This window comes from Triturus cristatus, chromosome 5_1, assembly GCF_964204655.1.
Source record: "Triturus cristatus chromosome 5_1, aTriCri1.1, whole genome shotgun sequence".
NCBI lineage: Eukaryota > Metazoa > Chordata > Amphibia > Caudata > Salamandridae > Triturus > Triturus cristatus.
The window spans coordinates 206,481,137-206,505,636 of record NC_140587.1 but is presented as its reverse complement, the minus strand read 5'-3'; positions in this window follow the sequence as shown (position 1 = coordinate 206,505,636).

The following is a 24,500-nucleotide window of genomic DNA, read 5'->3' as shown; positions in this document are numbered from 1 at the left end:
TTCCATGGTGCGCCACGAATAAAGCATATTATAGAATCACTCAAATCATAAGAACATTGTTCAGAAACATAGTGAAATATAAGACTGAAATATAATTAAAAAGAGGGATGGATACAATGGTTCAGATCGAAATCTAAACTGGAAAAATTGGTATGTAATGGTAGCACCTATAAACAATCTTACCTCTACAGTGTAACAGAACGACGTTGTGATGCTAGATTCTGTCTGGGTGCGCCGAGGCAAAAGACATTCCTTTCCCTGTCTCCGGCCTTGGAGAGCCTTGCACAGCGCATCCTCCCTCTGTCCTGGAGATAAGCATAGAATGCACAAAAACAAGCTCAAGGTACAAAATAACCTCACGAGGTATGTCTTGCACCAGCTCGTATTGGTTTACGCGAAAAACATGTTTATGTTACTGCTGAAGTGTAACTATAGGTCAAAGCAGCACAAAATGGAAATGCAGTACAACAAAATGGAGGATCAGAGCATCACATGGAATCGAGGTCAACATGCAGTTTAGCACGTGAAAATGGCAAATGCAGTACATTCCACCCCATGACCCTCGATTCACCCATCATACCCCATTGGCCTAAATACCATGGATCTGGGACGAAGAAGGGAGAGAAGATTAGGAATGCATTGAATACAACAACATAGTGAGATAGAAATGCAAATAATCACTACAATAACACCCAAGATATAACAAAGCTGTCCAAAATTAGGTAGCCACCCAAACAACCAATCCCACCATCCTTGATCAACGTTTTGGGTAACCCCTTTCACTACATCTTTTAAAGTATTAATATGCACATGGATATATGTAGAATGATCAGATAAATAGAAACAACAGAGTCCATCTAAGTCCTCGCAACCGTGGTTGTGTTTTAACAACAAATAGTCCACAGCTGACCTATTCTGCAAAACAGCTTTTTTCGTTCCTTGAACATCTAATAACAAATCAGCTAAAGCCGCAGAAGTATGATTGAGATTCTTCACAAGTAAACAGGCAAGCTTAGCAATAGTTCTTGCATTATAAATGGACAGTCCTGGCACTCCTACAATGGAAATAGTCAAACTAGTATACTCTGCTCTAGAAAGCAAATCAATATTGGAGTCACAATCCTCAGGTAATTGAACAGCGGCTCTAGAAGAGCGAATGTGTGTGACAGAATGCATGGGAAAAAGCATAAGACTTAAACGTGATAAGGCACCAGGTCCTCCAGTTATGTTAGCTGGTATGTAAGTGTATGAAATATTGCCGCACGAGAACAGCAATCCCTTAGATAATTTCACATGGTTAATATGGCTAGCGGTTAATACTGTATGATTACAGACTATATAATTGGTAACATTACTGAAAAAACTGTCATGTCATGACTGACATAATGTTTGTTGATCAGTGGTCAATTGTGTGCTTTTCTCTAGTTTCAATTGGCCACACTTGCCAATTTTGGCAGGGTCACAAGTTAGTTGATAGCAAACGTCTCCAGTAGTGATGTTATAGGTAACAATACTTGTCATGTCCCTCCAGAGGTTATCTGTAACCTCCGGGCAAAAACGACAGTACTCATAAAGACTCAGATGTGTTTGAACAACATTTTCCTCCACTACCCCATCAAAGTTGGTTTGGTTAAAAATGTGCAGAAGCACATGTGCAGGGGTAGGTACGGCAACAAGACAAGTGGATATCATATCAGCTGTACTCTAAAGATTTCTCATACAGAAGTGGGAAGTGTTCAGCACATTCTCGGCCAAGTAGGTCCAGATGTTATCCGGTTGCTGCAACAATGCTGTCATCCGACTTGGGAGGTTGATCCCGTTCGGCATCCCCGGGCCCTCCCGGACCCCTGCGGACACGCCCAAACACAGACCACACAGCGCAAGCATCGCAGCGGCAATCCATACTATGATCTAGAAACAGAAAACAAACTGGTATAATCACTCTCGTAAATAACATTTTTCAGCAGGTACATTTTCCCACTTTTCCTGTCCGGGTCTCATGATGACAAGGATATTATCCTTTCCCTTAGCGATTAATTCTGCAGGTTCAGGAGGTTTGTTTGGGGACTCTACCCATACTTTCACCCCTGGGTTCTTGTCGGTAGATCCGAACCCGCCCTTTCCTCGCACAGTTAGAAGAGCTGGGGCCGTCCTCTTCATGACGTTTCCTCCATAAACCGACATGATGACCATTTGGGCAACTCGGTCACCGGGATGCCTTTAAGGTCAAGCCCAGATTGAGGAGCGATCAGTCCGAAATGGTCTGGGGTAATTTGAACTCCAATTCCTGTCTCAATCAAGGTAATGTCTCGTGGTTGCAGTCGATAGAGTTTCAGGGCATGCAAATCAAGAAGACCAGCAGCCTCTGGTGTGGCACGATATGGAGCTAAAGCTCCAGGAGCTGTCTCCCAATACAGAATCGTGTTTGTGGTCACATAAGGCTTGATCTGCAATGCTGGGGTCAACATGCACATCAAAGGAGTCTCTGCATTGGCAAGGGGTCGGTTGTTCAAAATGTGCAATGCATCAGCCAAGTGATCCCTCCACCCCTTCAATGACCCATCAGACAACTTTTTCAACTGCTCTTTCAAGAAACCATTCATTCTCTCAATCAAACCCGCTGCCTGTGGGTGGTAAGGTATGTGATAGATCCACTCAATGTTAAGCTGCACACAAAAATCTTGCACCATCTTTCCTTTAAAGTGTGACCCATTGTCACTTTGGACCTGCAAAGAAATTCCGTAATACAAAATCAACAAATTCAAAGTTTTCATAGTGTTAGACTGGGTTGTTCTCTTGCATGGAAAGGCGATGAGGTAGCCAGAATAGGTATCCACCACCGTGCATGCATACTGACATCCTCGACTCATTGGCATTGGCCCGATGAAATCAATTTGTCATATTTGCCCTGGCAACTTCCCTCTGCCTAGCTGGCCCCTCACTACCTGTGGAACTGGTCTGTGTTGGGTATGCTGACAAACGGGACAGTGAATGATCGCAGTTTTAATCAAATCTAGGGGAATATACATCCCCCTACTTTCTGCCTACCTGCTAGTGGCTCGCTCGCCCAAATGTCCGCTTTTCTGATGCGCCCATTTAGCCATACCCACCAAGTCATAATCCTGCGTCGCCACCTCAGCTTCACGAATTTTCGCTTCTTGGTCTGCAAAGGAATTACACCAACGCTCTAGTGAGTCAGTCGGGCAATGAGCATCAACATGATAAACTGTGACTGTACTCTGGGACAACAATTCCCAAATCTCCTGCCACAACTCCTTTCCCCAAACCTCCCTATTGTGAATCATCCAATTATGAGCATGCCATGTGGGAAGCCAAGTGGCTAACCCATTGGCTGTAGACCATGAATCAGTATAAATGTGACATGTACCAGGGAGCTCTTGCTTTAAAGCCTGGTAAACCGCGTACAATTCTGCAAACTGACTACTTCTTCCCTCTCCAGTAGTCGACAACAACTTTTTGGTCACAGGATTGTATGACACCGCCTTCCAATGTCTCTTGGTCCCCACATATCTGGCTGAGCCATCTGTAAACCACACATGCTTTTTGTCCTCCGCGGACAACTCTGAGAATGGCCCGCCCCATTTCACTGGGACTCTTGTACTTTGGGTACATCTTGCAACATTTCCGCATCTGCTACTGGAGTCTGCACCACTTGCTCATGCAGCACTGCGGTACCTTTAGGACCCACTCGTGCTCTGTCTTGTATGTACCACTTCCACTTTATGACGCTAGCCTCCTGTGCATGCCCAATCCTGTGTGTCTTGGGTGAGCTCATCACCCATTGCATGATAGGAATTGCAGGTCTCAAAAACACATTGTGCCCCAGGGTTAGTTGTTCGGTATCCACCAGAGCCCAATAACATGCCAACAACTGCTTTTCAAAAGGAGTGTTCCGCTCTCCAGCATCAGGTAATTTCTTTGTCCAAAACCCTAGGGGCACTTTTTGTCTCCCCTGTTTTTGCCACAGGCTCCAGGTCGCATACTGATCCTGGAACATTACATTCAAATCAATGCTTCCCTCTCGTATGGGCCATATATCCAGGGCACGCTCTATAGCCTCCTTCGCTGACTTAAATGCCTGTTGCTGGGCCTCCCCCCACTCAAATTCATGCTTCTTCCGTGTAACCTTGTATAGAGGGGCCAAGATCTGCCTCAAATGGGGAATGTGCTGTCTCCAAAAACCAAACAATCCAATTAAACGCCTCCTTCCTGTTTTGCGGCACTGCAAACTCCTTGATCTTTTGCCTTACTTGTGGCAGCACCTCTCTATGCCCCTGATGCCACTGAATACCTAAAAACGTCACACTCTGGGAGGGTCCCTGCACCTTCACTGGGTTAATCACCCACCCTTTGCTTTGCAAATGCTCTACAATTCTGTCTAGCTGAGCCTGCACCTGTTCTTGGGTCTCTCCTTGAATCGACACATCATCAATGTAATGACAAAGTTGTACCCCAGGAATAACTGACACCTCATTCAAATGCTCTGCCACCAACCGGTGACAGATTGTAGGGCTATGTAAATACCCCTGTGGCAAAGATTTAAATGTGAACTGCCTACCATTCCGCGAGAAGGAGAATTGTTCCTGGGACTCGGAGGCAATTGGAATCGAGAAAAAAGCATTGGCAATATCAAGTGCCGCATACCATGTTCCATTGTGTTTCTGAATTTTCTCAATCAAAGTGATGGTGTCTGGGACCACGGCCGTCAACGGGGGCGTATGCTTATTCAGCACGCGGTAATCAACAGTCATGTGCCATCTTTCAGCCGGTTTGTGCACGGGCCACACAAGGTTATTCCACGCCGTGGTAACCGGTCTCACAACCCCGCCTCCACCAAGTCCCATATGGTTGCGGTAATCTCATCATGTCCTCCTGGGATCCTGTACTGCTTCATGTGAACCACTTTTGTTGCTTGGGGCACCTTCACTGGGGGAATCTTCAAGAGCCCCACCCTCACAGCAGCCACCGAGAGGTCCTCCTTGGACCCAAACTGAGAGCATCCGTCATCTAAATATAGGGTCATACCTTTCAGAATGTCAATACCAATGATGTACTCGGTAATGGGCACAATCAAGACAGTGTATGGTCTCTTGGGAAGTCTGCCTATTTTCATCTGAATTACCGTTTGCACTGCTGGTGTCTCCTGTCCACCCAAACCCGTGATAGTAAAATACTGTCCTTTAAATTTTCGTGGATTGCCATGTATCAACGTGGCCTCCGCTCCGGTGTCTACTAAAGCCCGCACCTCCTGAACGTTTCTATTTTTCCAATAGATCTCACATGCGGTCTATTATCTTTGCGAGCCCATCCCTGCACCGGAGCTTGGCCCATTTCCTAATCTAATTTTCTCTTGCGCAGCTCTGCATCTGCCCGGCACAGGTCCTGGCGCAGATCTGAATACAATGTCGGGTAACCCTCAGGGAACAACTCCTCCTCTTCCCGGTCCCATCTGAATCTGTACAGTCTCGGTCCCAACCTTTCTCTTTTGTCACTTTCACATGAGATTCCCTCTCTCTCTCCCTCTCCTGACTTGCTTTGTTATGCTTCTCCTCAGACTCTGCTTCCCTGCGACTTATTTTCTTATTATCTTTTCTATTCACATGCCTACTCACCTCCTTCCAATCCAGTCCTCGCTTACGGTACATTTCCCACATACTTTTGATCTCGATGCCATCAATCTCACTCCTTGACACCCCATCCTTTAACTGCGCCAAAAACATATCCCGTCGGGTCACTCGGTTGTTATCAGTGTGGGACTATGAGCGCGAAGCCCTGTCTGGCTTGTTCCATTCCCCAAGCTCTCCCAGCTCACGGACCGCCTCGACTACTTCTCCTATGGTATTACCAGTTTGATTAATTAACAAAGTCATTATCACCGCTTTGTATGCAGGGGGTGCCAAACGAATGATTTTGTTCCGCATGGACACAGTCATTATCTGACCCATCAGATTATGCGCCTCACTTATAAGGATAGCCAACTTCATCCCCTCCTCCTTAATTCTCTGTGAGGCATCTCTTAGGGTAAACCATGGTTTTTCATTCCCAGGCCAGTCTGAATCTGTGGGGTACCTGTGACCACACCCCTGTGCGGCTAGCTGCAACAGGGTAGTTTGGTCACCATCGTGGAAAGTCCGAAAGTGTCCCTGCACAGTGGGATCAGTACTGAGAGTACAAAATTTGGCAGCATCCCCACCGTCTAACATGACCCCAGAAGCGCCTTGATCATAGAGGCGCACCATCCAAGTTAATAGTGCCTCGCCAGGTTTCTGTCTAAATCTCTCTAAAATATCACTGATCTCATGTTGAGTAAAATCCTCCAGACTATTTAACATAACTCCATTCGGGTTCTGTGGACTGGATTGAAGTTTCCGTCTTAGAATGGGCTGCGCTTCCACTCTCTTACTATTTTTTACCTCCTCCTCCTGTCTTTCTCCCTGTAAGGGCTGCTCTCCTTCTGAGGAGAACTCTGATGATTCCCAGATGTTAGAATCCCAGGTGGATGGATCAAAATCTAAGCCTGCTTTGGCAATCGCTAAATTGACTTTTCTCTTACTCGCCCTACCCCTCCTTTTCTTGTATCTGTATTCAGCGACGCGGACTGCAGCCCGTTCTGCTATAGTTTGATATGTTTCTAATTTGTCTTGTAATAGCTTATTCTGGCAGGAAAGCATCGTAGACATATTCTTAGCTTCTATGAGTTGTTTTTCTAAGCTCAACTGTTCCCGCTGCAGAGATAAATATTTGTAAAAAACTTGATGGTAGGCATGCAACAGAGCCCAACCTCGATGGCTCACTGTCCATAACTCTTTACCTTTTTCTACAGGAACCTTCTGTAAACAATTTAAAACATCTTCTGGCGTTGCTTCGCCCAAACAGTCAAACCAGCTCTCACTTAATTCTGTGCTTTTAGAATACCCACGCACCAGCGCGGAGTACGGCGTCACCTTCCATCCAGGAATTTACATGGGGGCAAAAGGAATTTCACTTGGTGCCAAGGAACCAAAACCACCTTTCGTCTTTTTAAACATGTTCCTACCCGCGTTATTTTCTAATCCTGCCGACTACGCCAAAATGTATTGCCTTGCCCACTTGCGTAATCTAAATTTACGCACACCACTTACTGACACAGAAACTCCAACACTCCTCTGGAGGTAAAATGAGCTTTATTAGTATCGTAGACAAGGGCAAGAAGTCACTGGAGCTAGTAAGTTCTTAGGCACCAAGTGAAACAATAAATACACCACACTATATATATACAAATATGAGATCTTGAATATAGATATATAAACAGTTAATGTACAATGCACCTCACCAGATGCATCTGCACCGGAGTCTTCAACATCCCTGGCCAAGCACCGAAGACACCAAGTCGGGAACCCTGTAGAGACCGGGGCACAGCAAGTAATCTCTCCGGGCACCAAAGTCGTCCCGCGAGTGCGTCCACTCCAAGACTGAGTTCTTGAGCTCCACCCCACAGACACCGCTTTTTATAGTTAAATCAACACGTTTGAGAACCCTCTAGCAGGCGTTCTCGCCTATCTATCCATCATAGGTGCTGGCCGCATCTCTGCTTCAGATCCCCCCATACAGACCTGTCCAGATTCTGTCTGGGTGGTACAAAGGTACAAAATAACCTCACGAGGTATGTCTTGCACCAGCTCGTACTGGTTTACGTGAAAAACATGTTTATGTTACTGCTGAAGTGTAACTATAGGTCAAAGCAGCACAAAATGGAAAGGCAGTACAACAAAATGGAGGATCAGAGCATCACATGGAATCGAGGTCAACATGCAGTTTAGCACGTGAAAATGGCAAATGCAGTACACGCATCGACGCTAAATGGTATCAATAGCGTGCAGACATGTCCCTCATTCACCAGCGAGGAGGCGAGGAGATCGGATGTAGGTGCAGAGGCAGGAGTTCTCCCCATTCACAGTAAAACCATGTATGGGATGTATGAATGTGTTGGTAATTCTTGGTAACATACTCCAGGCATATGTTTAACTGTTGGCATCATTTTGAGCATAACAGCACCCAGAACACTCCTGAGACATGTTTTCTGACCCCACCTGGATTTTTTCATTTTCTGTTAATGTTATGTTATGTTATGTTATCTGGAGTTTTATAAAGCGCTCAGCTACTCAGGCAGAGTGTCCCGGCGCTATCAGACCCATAACCGCAGAGCCCTGGCAGGAAAAGAAAGCCTTATTGGCCGAACAGCCATGTTTTGAGCTTCTTTCTGAAAGACATTAAGCTCTCGCTCTTTCTTAAGGACAGTGGGAGGGCATTCCAGGCCCGAGGAGCAAGATATTTAAAAAATCGCCCACCGATCTGGGCACGCCTAATTGCCGGGATCGTGGTGATAGACAGTGACGCCGAATGCAAGGCTCTAGCAGGCAGATGAAAACCAATCCTCTTCCTCAGGTAGAGGGGACCAGTGCCATAAAGTTCCTTAAATGCCATAGTGAGCGCCTTGAATTCAATGCGCCTCTGAATTGGCAACCAGTGAATAGACTCCAACAGTCCCGTAGCATGGGAGCGATGGCCGAGGCCAAAGATTGCCCATGCAGCCGAGTTCTGCACTACCTGTAGGCGTGAAAGAAGGAACTTCGGAAGACCCAGATAAAGGATATTGGCGTAGTCCAGCCTAGATCCTATCATGGCCTGCACCGTAATTTTCCTATGGGCAATGGATAGGAAAGGAAGACATTTTCTTAACATTTTCATAATCCCAAAGCATTGACCAACCAGGCTCATAATCTGTGGTTTAAAAGTAAGACAATTGTCCATTTTAACACCGAGATTCTTAGCCACCGAGGCCACAGCGGAAGGGGGAAACATATCCGCTGGTCACCAGGACGTCCAACGGGGATTCGGAGGACTGCCGAAAAAAAGAACTCTCCTCTTTATTTAGCGCTTGACCAAAGGGGTCTCCCCACCTCACTCTCCTATGGGGCTAGTAGGTCCCATCAGTTAGGGTAAGCATTGGGGACCATGCTCCCCATTTTTCTTTTAAGTGCACAGATGAATGTCACAACTTATGCACTTATAGCCACGCACTTATAATTTGCATGAGTATGTGGCATACCAGATGACCTTTACCAGCCTTGTAACTGTATCACTTGTGTCTGGACTTCACTTTTGTTTTCTTTTCCTACAGGCGTTAACCTTAGACGCATACACGGTGGCATGTGAAAGTGTTCACCCTACCAAGTGAGTTTGAAAGAATCAAGGGGTGCCCCTGAGATTAATTCCTAAATCAGGGTGCTATTAACATTTAGTTGTAGGATAATTTAGGAATATTATTTAAAAATGCAAAATACAAACACCTACAAAACGGACAATTTGTGACAATATATCTCTGAGAACTTTTGAGAGTGTATCAAATACATTTTATTCATATCATGGTATATGTACATTATATATAGAATTCAAATCCTATTCACACATTTCGGTTATTTTTAAACTCAAAACAGAAGATCAAACATTTGTTTTTTACTCCTTATGAAGTGAGTGAGAAACTTCAACATAACATAAGAATTCAAATATTTTTTGTTATTTAAATTACATACAGAAAAGCAAATTACATTGGTGAGTAGTTATGGCAAAATCATTGGTATGTCCAAATTACATATAGGGAAACAAGTTGCACTGGTGAATGGTCATGGCAGAATTGTTATATGTCCTACGCGCGTTTCGGCTGTGAAGCCTTCATCAGGATGCCATGTGCATGTGCTTTTGTTGTCCTCGAAGAAATAGCACTATCCTCCTGTAGAGTGGAAATGCTGACAATCCGTGACCGGATGAAGATGCCAGAATAATGGAGCAGAGTGCTATTTCTTCGAGGACAACAAAAGCACATGCACATGGCATCCTGATGAAGGCTTCACAGCCGAAACGCGCGTAGGACATATAACAATTCTGCCATGACCATTCACCAGTGCAACTTGTTTCCCTATATGTAATTTGGACATACCAATGATTTTGCCATAACTACTCACCAATGTAATTTGCTTTTCTGTATGTAATTTAAATAACAAAAAATATTTGAATTCTTATGTTATGTTGAAGTTTCTCACTCACTTCATAAGGAGTAAAAAACAAATGTTTGATCTTCTGTTTTGAGTTTAAAAATAACCGAAATGTGTGAATAGGATTTGAATTCTATATATAATGTACATATAACATGATATGAATAAAATGTATTTGATACACTCTCAAAAGTTCTCAGAGATATATTGTCACAAATTGTCCGTTTTGTAGGTGTTTGTATTTTGCATTTTTAAATAATATTCCTAAATTATCCTACAACTAAACACCCTACCAAGTGAGACCCTCACCAGCAAAGCACAGTAAGGGCGGAGCCCGTTTATGCAGTATAGGTCCTGATGAATACCACGGACCACTCGGGGCCAGCAGGCAGAAACATGTTGACGACTTATAGTACGGTGGGGGGACAATATAATCCCCAACCATTCATTTTAAACACCATACAGATGCCAGTTACATTAAAGTAAGTATGACATCTGTAATGGCCTTTTAACCTCACTCTTTTTTTGTAAGGGCCCCCACTTAGCTTTAGAAGTGAATCACTGTCTTCAGGTGTGTGCACACCCTCTATCAAACCAAGTTTTTAGAGGGCGAGGACTGGTCAATGATGAAGAATGACACCAGGTGGTGTGTGAGACCAGTCTTTCACTTTTTGTGAGATGCCTGCACTCACAAGTTAACACTATTACACTATAGCACTTAGGTCATCACACTAGGAGCATCTCTTTTGTGTTAAACATTATAGTTTGGAGACTGCATCTCCTAGCACCCCGTGCCTCTAGTTCCCTTCCCCAGGTCTTCCCTGAGGTTTTGTGGCTAAACATTATTTCATTACACCCTTTGGTGCCCTCCCCTCTCTAATAGAATTCCCCAACATCTTGAATCCCTGGTTTGTAATCTGGGATCCGGCACTGATAAGACACAGGTGCAGTTCACTTGGTCACCCTAAAGCATAAATGTGTTAATCATTTCAGTTTGCTATTCACTTCTTGTGGGTATTCAAAGAAGTTTCAAGTCATGCTGAAGACCTCAATCTGCTATTCAGTTTATCGTTCTCTTACAGTTCTTAAGACCAGGCGATACTTCGGTTTTGATGTTGCAGTCTGGGCAGGTGCAGAATGGATGCGTGCAGCGGTCCTGCCCCTGCTGCAGCATAATCAGAGCTGTCAGTGCCAGCCTCACTTGGAACTTTAAAGACTTTGAATCGTTTGGAATGGCCCCTACTTGTGGCACTTTTCTTCTTTGGCTGTTGCAGCCTTCTTAAGCCAGGTATAGACAAGACGCTGATACGGTAGGTATAGTCTCCCGGCTGAACTTGATATCAGTCAGCAAAAGAGCCACCTTCAAGCTCCTCACACACACCTACCAAGCCCTCCATGATGCCGGACCAATATACCTGGACAACTTCCTCTCATTCCACGTACCCACCAGACACTTCCACTCCGCTCAACTGGACCTTGCCACCGTCCCTCAGATCTGCAAAACCAGGACCGGAGGAAGATCCTTTTCCTACCTAGCTTCCAAAACCTAGAACACCCTGCCTCTCCATCTCTGGCTATCCCCATCGCTGACCCAATTCAGAAAGTATCTCAAGACCTGACACTTTGTCTGATGCGCAGCACCCAGTCCGACCAGCAGCACCAGTCTTTCAGTCACAATGGGACGTTATCCAGAGATGATAACTGGTTTTGCAGAAGGCTTGAGTCGGTTCACAAACCATTTAGGGAGGCTGTGGAACCTCTTCCACACACAGGGTGCTCCTGGCCTCACTCCTTTGCAGTCAGTTATTCTGGCTATTCCCCACATTGGGCACACACTAGGATTCTAGGCCCTAGGCAGACTCTCGTTCCTCCAGCAGAAAGTGCAGATTCCATGTGATGTTCCCTCACCTTTGGGAGACTGGCTGTCATACACACACCAGCCCTGCTAACACAGCAGTCCTTTAAGTACTCTGAGGAGTACTCCCCGCATGGAAACACACAACTTGGAACTGGAAGAAAGTGGGCTGGTTTGAATCACACTTTTATACACCTTTTCCAGACAGGGAATGTTAATCCACTATCTATGGTTTGCAAACCAATTTGAGGTGGCTCTCTTTCTAATGTCATTTTCTAGCTGATTCTCAGACATAGACTTTGTGCTAGTTAATTGTGGGTCCAAACGCTCACCACTAACCATCCATCAAATGTCAGTGCTGAGGAAGGGGGGAGCCTGTTTCCAGTTCCTTCACTTCAATGTGTCCATCTTCACCCACCAACCACAGGAATGCAGTAAATACATGTCCATTGTCTGGGGAAACTGCATCCACTCTCCATTGTGTGTAGTGTTAAACGAGTAGGCATGGATCGTACTGGTCCCAGTACTTACACTCTCACCACAAACAGAGTTTGACTAACATGCAGGTGCCACACTCTTTGCTCCGACACTCACCGGAGACACACACGGATTGTCAGTTTCTGGAGTTGGGGTTCACATAAGAGCAGAACTTTACATGAGAGGACCTCTGCAATAGAGAGGTCTGAAAACAACCCTTGACCTGATGCAGGGAAAACGCTCTGATCACAGAACTGATTCTGAAAACTCAGTATCATGCCACCATCGCTTTATGTAACTTACCACATGCATGGATAATTGGAAAATATCTCCTGAAAAACAATGAGTGTGTCCCTGGTGTGCCCGTCCAGGTCCCAGAATATGTTCTGGACTTTGTATTACTAGGGACAGGAATAAGTCTTAAAGCACAATCTAAAAATGAGGATAGCAGTTTCACAAGAAGTTGAGTACTCAAGGCATTGATTGGAACACTCACTTTCCCCTTGCAGGGAAACATTCCGTCCCAACTACTGCCATTTAAAAAAACAAAAAACATTTTAATACACAGTAAGGACTGAGGCGGCCATCTTTTTATAGACGGGCTAAGGTGAGAACACATCCAAATTCACAACTTGCAGCGCTGCAATGGTGTTGGGAGCTGCCGTACGCATGACATTGAAGAACACAACAGAATACCAATTAAGTATCTCACAATATCAAGCAAATGAAAATGAAAGATCAAGAATTCATTAACATTTGAATGTTCGCCTGGGGTGGGAAATTGTATTGCTACACGATGTTTCGGTAAAAAAATGCATTTGAAAACAATTTGCATTTCCGGATTATGAACATAACAGCGTGCTTTGCACCTCACGCGGAACAGCAAATATATAGTCCGCTGCAGCATGGTCTGGTGCTTATCAGAATGGAATGAATGCATTCACAGGCATGAGAGGTATCATAATGCCCCATTACACTCCAGGAAAAGCAAACAGAAACCGACTCGTAGAATGTTTACATCTGAGCTATCTATGGCTGGTGAAAGGATGCTTTCATCGACCCATCCCCAGCTTCGTTAATCCCCCAGAGCATGGCTCCTCAAGTACTTGCAAATAAGGAAGGCCTGGAGGCGCAGCTTTATTCATTGGGTGCGTTTCCAGACAATCTTGACTTATATACAGCAACTGAAGGGCTTTAACCGAGAACATGAACTGTGATCGTGGATGCCCTGGGCTTGGGGTCAGTGAGAGGGGTGGTGGGGTCAAGGATGTGGTTAAAAAGAGAAACATATTCTGTAACAGGTTTGTTATTTTCCTAACCTTCAAGTAACTGGGTAAACAAAACTGTGCACATGTTAAATGGAAAATAAATGGAAGTTAAACGAATCCATTTTAGTAGGAAACCTCAGTTTCCTCATGCAATTAAGGCAGATGTCTGTTTGTGGCCAGAAAGCAGCACCAATAGAAGTATGCAGCAGGAAAGGACCAAAGCTAAGCAGCAGGGTTTAATAAATTATATTGCAAGAAAATGCAAATAATACAACTTGATGTGGCACATTTCATGATAGTATTTCATTGTGTGTCCATTTGTACACATGTGAATACTGTCTGGGCAAAGATTTGACTTAATTGATAACAGTTTCCCATCCGAAATACCCAAGGAGCAACTGAAAGGTGACTAATCACCTTCTATGCAGGGCTGTCCACTGTGTGGCAACACTCTGCTACATTTCTAATACCTTTTAATCAGTTTGAGCTAGAAGCATTTTTTTCTTTAAATTTGCAGATTATCCCACGGAAGACTGATTAAGTGGCAAATGCGTCAAAATCCATAATTATATGGAAAATGCAGCAGAATCGCATAAGTTCAATGGCCCTGCCAGAAAATCACAACACTGAATCCTGGTTGGCGCAGTGGGGAACAGCGGCATGTGTATATATAGTGCTAAAAAGTCCAAGCCTGTGACAGAAAACACTGTGAATATGTAAATCATCATTTTATCTCTATATTTCAGTAATAAGTAAACAGACTACACCTAGAAACATTTTGATGGGTGTTCATTAAAAAGATCAAGAACTCAGCTGGTGACACCCTCAAATTACCTCTCAATAATAAAAAGGCTTTGCGGAGCTATAAGTGGCTAAATTAGTTCAAGCCTTTACTGGCTCCATCACTTAATCTCCATGTACCTAAAAACACAACAAAAATCTGACCCTGTGTAATGTAACTGGTGCTCGTGTAAGGGAGCACTCCAATGCCCTTGGGCCGAGTTTGTGCTGAATAGAGCACCCCCAAAACAAGAGGTACAGAGCCTGTTTCAAAACGGTAGTGATTATCAGGCATTGCTGGGAGAAGGTGAAAGAGACAGAGGAGATGTCATTCTACTCAGGGCCACTGCTATCTATCACTAGTGCAACAGGTGTAGTTGCATTGGCACCAGGTGTGCAAGGTGAACACAAGGCACCGATTATGGGGAGCAGATTCTGTTGGTCAATTTCTGTTTTTGTTTGAGGAATTTGCTCTTGTAGCTTTCATATTTATTGTGAATTGCGAACTATTGAAAAAGTATTCATGAAAATATCTCATAAACCCTGACCCCCTGCCCTTCACTCCCCAGTACGTGCCTTAGAGTTTTGAAGGGGGGGGCCCAACTTTAAAATATTTTGCTTCGGGGTGGCCTTAGGTCAGCGCATGAGGGATGGCAGCAGTCCCTCCCTTGTCACAGAGTAAGATGTGTTCAGTGAAAGTTGCTGACCCCACCCTACTCTGTGGCAAGTGTCACTGATTGGTACACTAGCACTGGGCACTTCAGGGCTTGAAACTGAAATGCTCAGGTCTGAGGCAATCAGTGAGCTCCCCTTCCCCACCAGGGGGAGGGCCTCGAGGCACGTTAAACAGGCTGAGGAGGTCGAGCCCACAGGGCTTTGAAATCCGCAACCTGCAAAAGTTTTGCTCAGGCAGCAAGGAGCATGCAACATTTAGTGTCTGTCAGTTTGACATTTGCTCAATCTGACAGCCACTCTTCCTCTCTAGAGAAAGGTGTGGGGACATGGCCTGATCCCCCATGTAGATGGGCCGCAGCTGCTTAAACATATTTAATTTGGACATCTAACTTCCCCACTTAGTTTTGAGGTTTTACTCTGCTGAGTAAGTTTTGATAGCTATTATTATTTATTATTTAGGAGTTTTATATAGCTCTGGCCAGACCCGAAGGTATCGAAGGTATCGGAGCGCTTTACAACATTTGTCAAATGACTTTCGAGTATACACAGAGTTGTAACAGTAAACACAGTGCATCAAGACGGGTCCTTCATCAGCATATGTCAGGCAGCATTTGAATGCAAAGTAGTAATAGTAGTCGTAGTAGTGAGGGGGGTAGGGTAAAGGTCAAGAGGAATAGCATGTAGGAAGTTGTTCTTATCAAAGTGATTGGATCCTCAGTAGGGTGCGGTTCCGTTTTGTGGGTCCGTTGTCACTTCGTGTGCGTTCGATTAAGGAAGAGCACTTTGAGCTGGCTTTTGATTTTTTTGAAGGAAGGGTTAGTCCTGATGTGTACTGGGATGCCATTCCAAATTTTGGGTGCATTTCTAGAGAAAGAGTGAGATAAGATTTTTTGTTTGCAGGTTTTCAGGAGGATAAGTAGAAGAGTGTTGGTGCTCCTGAGATTTTTTGTCTGCCCTGCTTTATTGAGTTTGGCGGCTAGCTAGGAGGGTTTGCCAGTGTGCAGAGCTTTGTGGGTGAGACAGGCAGTTCTGATGTTAGCGAGCATTCCTATTAGGAGCCAATTTAGCTCTCCGGTCACCATTCTGGCTGCTGCATTTAGGGTTGATCTGAGAGGAGCAAGGTGTGATTTTGCCGTGCCTGTGAGGGTGGTGTTCCCGTAGTCTAATCTGGATAGCACGAGGGATTGCATGGCTTGCTTAAGGTCTTTTGGAGGGATGAAGGGTTTTATTTTGTTAAGTAGTTTTAAGTTGAAGAAAGCACATCTTGCGGCGTTCTTGATGTGTTTGACCATGTCAAGGTTAGGGTCCAGGATGATTCCCAGTGATTTCACAGACTCTGCTCGGATGAGAGTGCAGTTAAGAGCATCAATAGGCTTTATCCATTCCATGATTCGGGGGGTCTACTCTTTGTTGGCTATGAGGAGAAGTTCCTTTTTGTCTTGGTTGAGTTTCAGATGGTTTTGGGAAAGCCATTTTTGGACTTGTATTAGGGTGTCATTGAGTCAATGTATGTCCTCTATGGTTGAGGTTTTAAGGTAGATCTAGGTGTCATCTGCATAAAGGTGGAAGGGTATGTTGGCTTGTTTGAGGATGGTGGTGAGTGGCTCCATGTAAATGTAGAACAGTGCAGAAGAGAGGACTGATCCCTGGGAAACGCCTCCGTTTATGGGTTGTAGATCAGACATGAAGTTTCTGATTTTGATTCTTTGGGAGCGGTTTTGCAGGAAGCAGGTGAACCATTGTAGGACCACCCCTTCTGCTTCTTCCCTTTCTCAGAGTACGTTGATGAGTAGTTTGTGGTCAACCATGTCGAAGTACGCCGAAAGGTCCAGGAGTATGAGTAGGCGGCAGTGGTCCTTGTCAAGTGATTTGTGGACGTCATCAATAACATTCAGGATGGCTGTCTCTGTGCTGCATCCTTTTCTAAAGCCCGATTGGTGAGGGTTCAGGAGGTCGTTGTTTTCCAAGTAATGGGTGAGTTGACGGAGAACACATTTTTCTAGTATTTTGGTTAAGAATGGGAGTTTGGAGACAGGCCTTAAGTTGTTGAGATTGTTGAGTCAGCGCCTGCTTTTTTCAGTAAGGGTGTTACTTGACCGATTTAGAGGCAGTAAGGTATGATTCCAGTTTTCAGGGAGCTGTTTATAATCTTTGACCAGAGTGGGGCAAGGGCGAGTTTGAGTTTTTTAGCCAGTTGGGCAGGGATGGGGTTTTCATCATGTGGAGAGGGTTTGGATCCAGTGGTTAATTCAATAATTTCAGCTTCGGTGATGGGTTCGAAGATTTTCCAGTTGTTTGCGGATTGAATGCCTTCTCCATAGAGGGGCAGACCGTCATTGGGGGGTCAGAGGTGATCCTCTAGAGAGAGCTCAATCTTTAATATTTTTTCATCAAAGTAATTGGCAAATTTGTCACATAGGTCTTTGGAGGCTGGAATTGCAGACTGTGGTGGTTTGGATGTTTGCTGCCTAATGATATTGAAGAGTTCTTTGGGGCGATTTTTGGCATTATTTAGAGCACCGCAGAGGAAGGTGGATTTTTCATTTTTGATGTGCTTTTTATAATAATTATGTTTCTTTTTGAGTTGATCAAGGTGGGTTGTCAAAGGATTGTTGCGCCAAAGTCTTTCTGCCGCTCTTAGTTTTCTTCTTCCCGAGTTTAGGTCAGTGTTGAACCACGATCTCGATGGAATGTTCTTGATTTTTTTTTGTTTCAAGGGAGCTTTTGGTCCAGCATGGCGGTCATAGACGCATTGTACTGTAAGGTGAGTTCTGTTGTAGATCTGTCGCATGTGAAGGAGGGGAGTGTCCTTAACCTTTCTTCTAGTTCTTCAAGGAGGATCTGGCTCAGGTTTCTCGTCCAGTTAAAGTGTTCATTTGTGTGAGGCATTCGCTGGGTCTTTTGATTAATATGGAGTAGAATGATATGGTGGTCTGACCAGTCAACAGGGAGGGTACAGTCGATGGTGATTGAGTCTTCGTGAGCTATGATTGCGTCTAGGATTGAGCCTTTGTTGTGGGTTTGTTTGGTTCAGTGTTGGGTCAGATTGTTATTGTGAAGGAGCTCATTTAAAGTTTGTATCAGTGGGTTGTTTACCTCATTCCAGTGAAGGTTTAGGTCTCCTAGTATTAGGTTGTTCGCGTCTGAGAGTCAGCAGTTTGTTATTAGGTCGGCAATATGTTCTCCAAATGTGGGGGTGTTGCCTGGTGGATGGTAGAGGAGGTGGCAGTGAAGCATTTTGTTGTCTGATGTCTTGATGGTGGCGGTTAGGTATTCCAATGAGTTGTATTTGAAGGAGTCTGTTTCTGTTATAGAGATGTTACTTTTATGTATGATTGCGGCCCCCCCGCCTCGCTGGTTCTTTCTGTCTTTATTAATGATTGAGAACCCTGGGGGGACAATCATATCAAAGCTTGGGGGTGAGGATTCGTTCAGCCAGGTTTCTGTGATGAACGCGACGTCTATGTCATGGGTTAGGATGGTTTCTGCAAGTTCTGTTGCATGTTTGTTTGCAGATCTGCAGTTGATGAGCATGCAGTTAGTCGTCCTCTTGTTGTTGAGTTTCTCATTAGTGAGAGCCAAGGGAATATTGATTAGGTGAGCTGGAGGTCTCACTGTTCATTGGGGCGGTATTGTTGTAAATTAAAGCAGAATGTGATTAAGCATTTACTGAAAACATTAATGCTCCCCCTTTTATCGTGTTTTCCTCCTTATGTTGGCCGAAGTCCGGACTCCATTTTGTATTGACATGCTGCCATGTGTTCCCCACGAGGAGAGTCCGACCTCTGTGTTAGTTGCTCTTGTAATCTGCCTAGCAACAGTTTATAAATAGCCCTCTTGTCCATCTGGCGCATGCCCAGACTTGACCACATCTGTTATAATTAGCTTTGCTTGACCATGTGTTTTCGCGGGCCCAAGGAATGTGGTAGCTCCGCCCATGTATTGATTTGGTATCGAGAATGACCCTAAATGGTAATGTTCTTCGACTTCATGTGGTATCCACCCACTCATGAGCCCCTCTGTTGTGTATAAAAGGGGACTGTGTACGCAAGTTCTTTGTGCTACTCCTTGCAATACTGAAGAGTGTTGTGTGGATTGTAGGACCACCCTTAAGGGTTAATAAACGTTGTTTTTTGTACTTTGCAGTTTCCGTGCCAACTTCCTTATAGATCTCGTTACAGAAGAGCGAACCCTTGTCTCTTGCGGGCCTAGCTGGGGCTTGTATTCATCAATTGGCGCCCGTCACGTGGGGCTCATCGGCGACTCGGATGCTCGAAGGACTGGTCGCGACGAAGGTGAGGAGTTTGGCCGGGGACGTGATCACTGCCAGCGGCGTCTTAGCCCTGGCATCCCGAGGTTTTTCTTCCTTCCCTTCCGAGCTGACCATCTGGGTGGCGCCGGTCATCGACTGAGACCTCTTCTGTCGGTCCTGCCGTGAGAGCCGTTTGGGCGATTGTGGAGCTTGGCAGTTGGAACCTGGACTCTTGATTGGTAAGAACCGTTGTACGGTACTTGCTCCGAGTTTTGAAGCCTGGTCTGGCTATTTGAGTTTGATTGATGGTGACTAGTCATATTTTGAATTTGTCTTTGTGAAAATATATGCGTTGCAACACATATAGGCAGGTAATGTGGAGAAATTTCTCCGGAGCTGTGTAAATTTGGAACGGCGCAACGATTAAGTGCCATTTTTACTTGATAATACTGCATATTTTGCATTATTCCTAGCATGCCTGCTTTTAGCGCACTCCGTAAGTGGTGCTGCTGTTTGGGGAACCGGTTGAACCTCGAGGAATCTGCTCCAGCTCCCCCAGAGGGGACTCCTAATAGGGATATGTACGTGAAGCATGGTCTTTCTTCCATAATGTACAGCACGTTGTGGAGGAAATATACCAAGAAGGATCCTGAGTTGCGATGGCCTTTGTATGGATCGTTTGATATACGTAAGATTGAGTATGTGGAACAGTGTATGTGTAAGCGACGTGCTCGTCAGGATATGTTTGAGTGTGTGCGATTATGGGTGAAGGAAGTGCGTGAGCGAGAGAAGCGTGAGAAAGCGCTGTTTGATAAAGAGCAACGGAAGAATGATCATATGCGAGCGCAGGAAGCGAAGCATCGGGAGGACAAAGAGCAAACGGACAGACAAGAGAAAGAGCGTAGGCTACAAGTTTCGGGTCAATATGTTGTTCGCCAGCCGCTTTATCCTGTCCTTAATAATCCTGATGATGATTTTTATTTGCTAGATCGCTCTCCGCCCCCTTATGTTGGCGCATCCGCTCCGCGGCCGCAAGATTCTGACCCGGCTTCGGGTAAGGTAGACACACGGTCCATGCTGCCGGCCGAGCAAATGGCTGAGCTTCGGCAAATTTCCTTCCGTGCGCTCAAAGGCAAGGTATCCATGGAGGAATTATTTCAAATTTGGGGGCCATGGCAGGAGAGAGATAAAGTGTATTTTCTGGGTCATTTCGCGGATGAAGTGATTAATGCTTTCCGAAAATATTCTCATGTTTTTGAGCCTGACGAAGTGTCGTCGGATGCCAGAGCAATACGTAACGGTGCTTTTTCTCCCTCTAAGGCTCCTGAGGCGGCTCGGCGGCTGTTCGCCTTGCGGGACGAGGTGCTGGCCCTTCGAGAGAAAGCACGCCAACGAGCGGAGGAGGAGAAGCGGTCGGATTCAGTTGCGGGAGGGGGCCACCCATCCACCTCCCAGTCAGATAAGGATAATGTAGTGCATGCTAAACCGATGCGAGAGGCGGCACCTTTGTATGTCCCTCCGAAAGGAGCAGGGACTAGCTCGGACATTAACTCTGCCGATGCTAGGGGATATTTTGTGTATAATTGGGTTTATACTCCTTGGCATAGGGCCGATGTTATGGCGTTAAAGAATGCATTGCCTGACCCCCGCAAGAATCCAGCGGCCTTCTATGAAGAAGTCGAGGGGGCCTTGAATTCTTGCATTATGACCTTAGCGGATATAGACCTGTTCTTTGGCCTTATCCTACCGCCGGATACGTGGCGCTCTGTCCGGAAGGTAGATGATGCGGTTGCCTTCAAGGCCCGGTGGTCTGACCTTGAGGATGAGGATAGGGAGCGGAAGCCTGCACAGAAACCACCCCAGAATATTCTAGATCTCCCTGCTGCTATTGTGGCTAAATTGAAAACAATAATCCCCCCTTAAAAGATTGACTGGAATATGTTAGCGGCATGTAAGCAGAAAGTTGATGAGTCAGTTGCAGATTTCTTCACGCGCTTCGAAGAAACGTTCCATGACTTTAGTGGCCAGTCGCTTACCGACGACACAGGCCGCCACCTTTTCGCGGACAAATATGTGGCCAATCTGCTGCCGGCAGTTGCGGCCCGGTTAAAAGCGAGTGAGAGTTCTTGGTCCTCCGCGACACCGACGGCCCTTCTGACCATCGCTCAGTATTATGAGCGTCAGGAGCACGAGGCGAAGGGCCAGGAGGAGAAGAAATCGAAAGATCTCAAAACCAAAGTGATGTTAGCACAAGTATATGGCCCGCCCCGCCGGGGTAATAATAATAGGGGAAGGGGCGGATCTTATGGTCCCCCTTCGGGCCGATCTGATTTGAATAGGAACCAGTGTGCGTATTGCAAGCAGTTGGGCCATTGGGCCAGGGATTGCCCAGCGTTGCGTGCTTCGCGTCAGGGGCACGCTCCGGGTGGCCCGAGAGGTAGAGGGGGCTTTTCGAACACTAGAGGAAATTCTAACGATAATGTCCGTTTCGACACTGCTGGGCAGCACCGAGATAGCTCAAACGTTTTCGATCGCCAGCATCAGTATCATGTATCGGACATCGATCATTCGGGATATCATGATTCTCAGCATGCATAGGAATGCGTAGGATGGGGGTCCGAATCAGTTGAGGTGCCGGTCGATCAGACGGGTCCTTATGTATCGGCTGAGGTTTTAGGTTCTACTGATCAGTTCCTAGTGGATACAGGAGCGACACGTAGTGCATTGTCTAGGTACTTGGTTCCGGGGGCTCCCCCATCCGGCTCAATAGTTACATCGGTAGGGTTTGACGGTACACTCTCCCGAAGCCCTCTTTCACAGCCCCTTGCGTTTAAAGTTGATTGTTTTTCTGCGCCTTGTCCGTTTCTGCTTGCTCCGTACACACCGGATAACATTATGGGCCTTGATATGTTAAAGTACTTTAGGGCTACAATTCGTTGTTCCCCTGAGGGTGTGAGGGTGATTTTAAATGACAACTACCCCCGATCTGGGCGGATGTGTACGATCTCAGAGGATGTGTTGTTGGCTACCCTCCCCCAAGCTTTATGGGCGACTTCGGACACAGATGTGGGACAAATGGTGATTCCTCCGGTCCACATTAGTGTCCAGGAGGGGGCGGTGCTACCACGCCTCCCACAGTATCGTATTTCCCAGGAGGGCGAGGAAGCTCTCATACAGATTGTGCAGGATTTGATCGCAGTGGGAGTAGTGGAAGAAGTTCCCTATAATATCTGTAACAGTCCGATTCTCCCGATTTTGAAAAAGGACACGGATGCAAAGGTCTATCGGTTTATAATTGATTTGAGGGAGGTAAACAAGATCGTGATACCTCAGTACCCGGTGGTTTCCGATATCACGACGTTGCTTACCTTGGTCCCGCCTACGGCGACCGTGTTCTCAGTGATTGATTTGAAAAATGCCTTCTTTTCTATTCCCATTCACCCGGATAGCCGATTTCTTTTTGGGTTCACACTAAACAACAGATCTTATCGTTTTTGTAGAATTCCCCAGGGCTACACAGAAAGCCCTAGTATCTATAGTCAGGCTTTGAAGCGACAGTTGGATTCCTTTGTTTTACTCGAGGGGGTCGCCCTCATTCAATATGTCGATGACATCTTGTTGGCGGCTGACACCCTGGAGTTGTGCGAGAAAAGCACGATAGCCTTACTCTCTTTTTTAGCCTCCCACAATCACAAGGTCTCTAGGAAGAAATTGCAATTCTGTAGACCAAAGGTGACTTATTTGGGTCACCTTTTGTCTAAGGAGGGGCGTGCACTCACACCAGATCGTATCCAAGTAATCTTGGACACACCGAGGCCATCCACGCAGAAGGATGTGCGTGCATTTTTGGGCCTCGTTTCTTTTTGTAGACAGTGGATACTGGGGTTTTCACACATGGCTAAGCCATTACTAGCCCTCTTGACAAAAGATACGCCTATCCCAATCCCTTGGTCAGATGAGTGTGATGCTGCTTTTCAGCAATTGCGACAGGCCCTTTGTTCAGCACCAGTGTTAGGGACCCCTGATTATACAAAACCCTTTTCGTTGTATGTGCATGAGAAAGATGGATGTGCATTATCAGTTTTAGTACAGATGCATGGTGATAAGCAGCGCCCTTGTGCATACTTTTCGGCTGTACTTGATCCTGTCGCCCGAGCATTACCAGGGTGTTTTCGCTCGGTAGCGGCGACAGCTGTGTCAATACGCCAAAGTGAAGGAATTGTGTTGTCCCATAAACTGTTGGTGTTAGTTCCCCACGCTGTTGATGCCCTGCTTAATCAAACAAAGACGCAGCATTTGACCAGTGCCCGTTTAACGGGATATGAGTTGACGCTTTTAGCTCCTCACATTACGTTGAAAAGGTGCGTGACATTAAACCCGGCCACATTGTTGCCATACCCCGAGACACAGCCTGAGGCACAGAAAGCGCATGATTGTATTCTTGTGACTGAGGAACAAACAAAGGGTCGTATTGATCTCCAGGATACGCCCTTTTCAGAGGTAGATGGAGAATTGTGGGTAGATGGATCATGTCTGAAGCTACCAGATGGTACGGCTTCAGCAGCGTATGCAATTACCACGTTGCGGACGATAGTGGAGACAGCACGCATACCACAGAAATCAGCTCAAGCAGCGGAACTGATAGCGTTAACACGAGCGTGTGAGCTTAGTACAGGATTGTGTGTGAATGTTTACACAGACAGCCGCTATGCCTTCGGAGTAGCGCACGATTTCGGCCTGCTCTGGAAGGAGAGAGGGTTTCTAACGTCACATGGGGTGCAGATAATGCATGGGGAGTTAGTCCACAATCTTTTAACTGCATTGACATACCCAAAGAAAATTGCCATTGTTAAGTGTAGTGCCCATAGGAAAGTAGTTGATAAGGTTGGAGAAGGGAATGCGTTAGCGGATCGAGTAGCACGGGAGACTGCGATGCAGCCCGGTACTACTGCCATGTATGTAGTGAAGTCACAGGTGGAGAGATGGCATGATGCGAAGGAGGAAGTGCGAGAAATACAAAAGACCGCTTCTGACAAAGAGCGGGAACAATGGGCTAGCGAAGGAGAACTGGATGATGAGGGTTGCTGGAGAAATAAGCAGATGGATAGATGGAAATTACCCACGGCTTTTGTACAACCTAT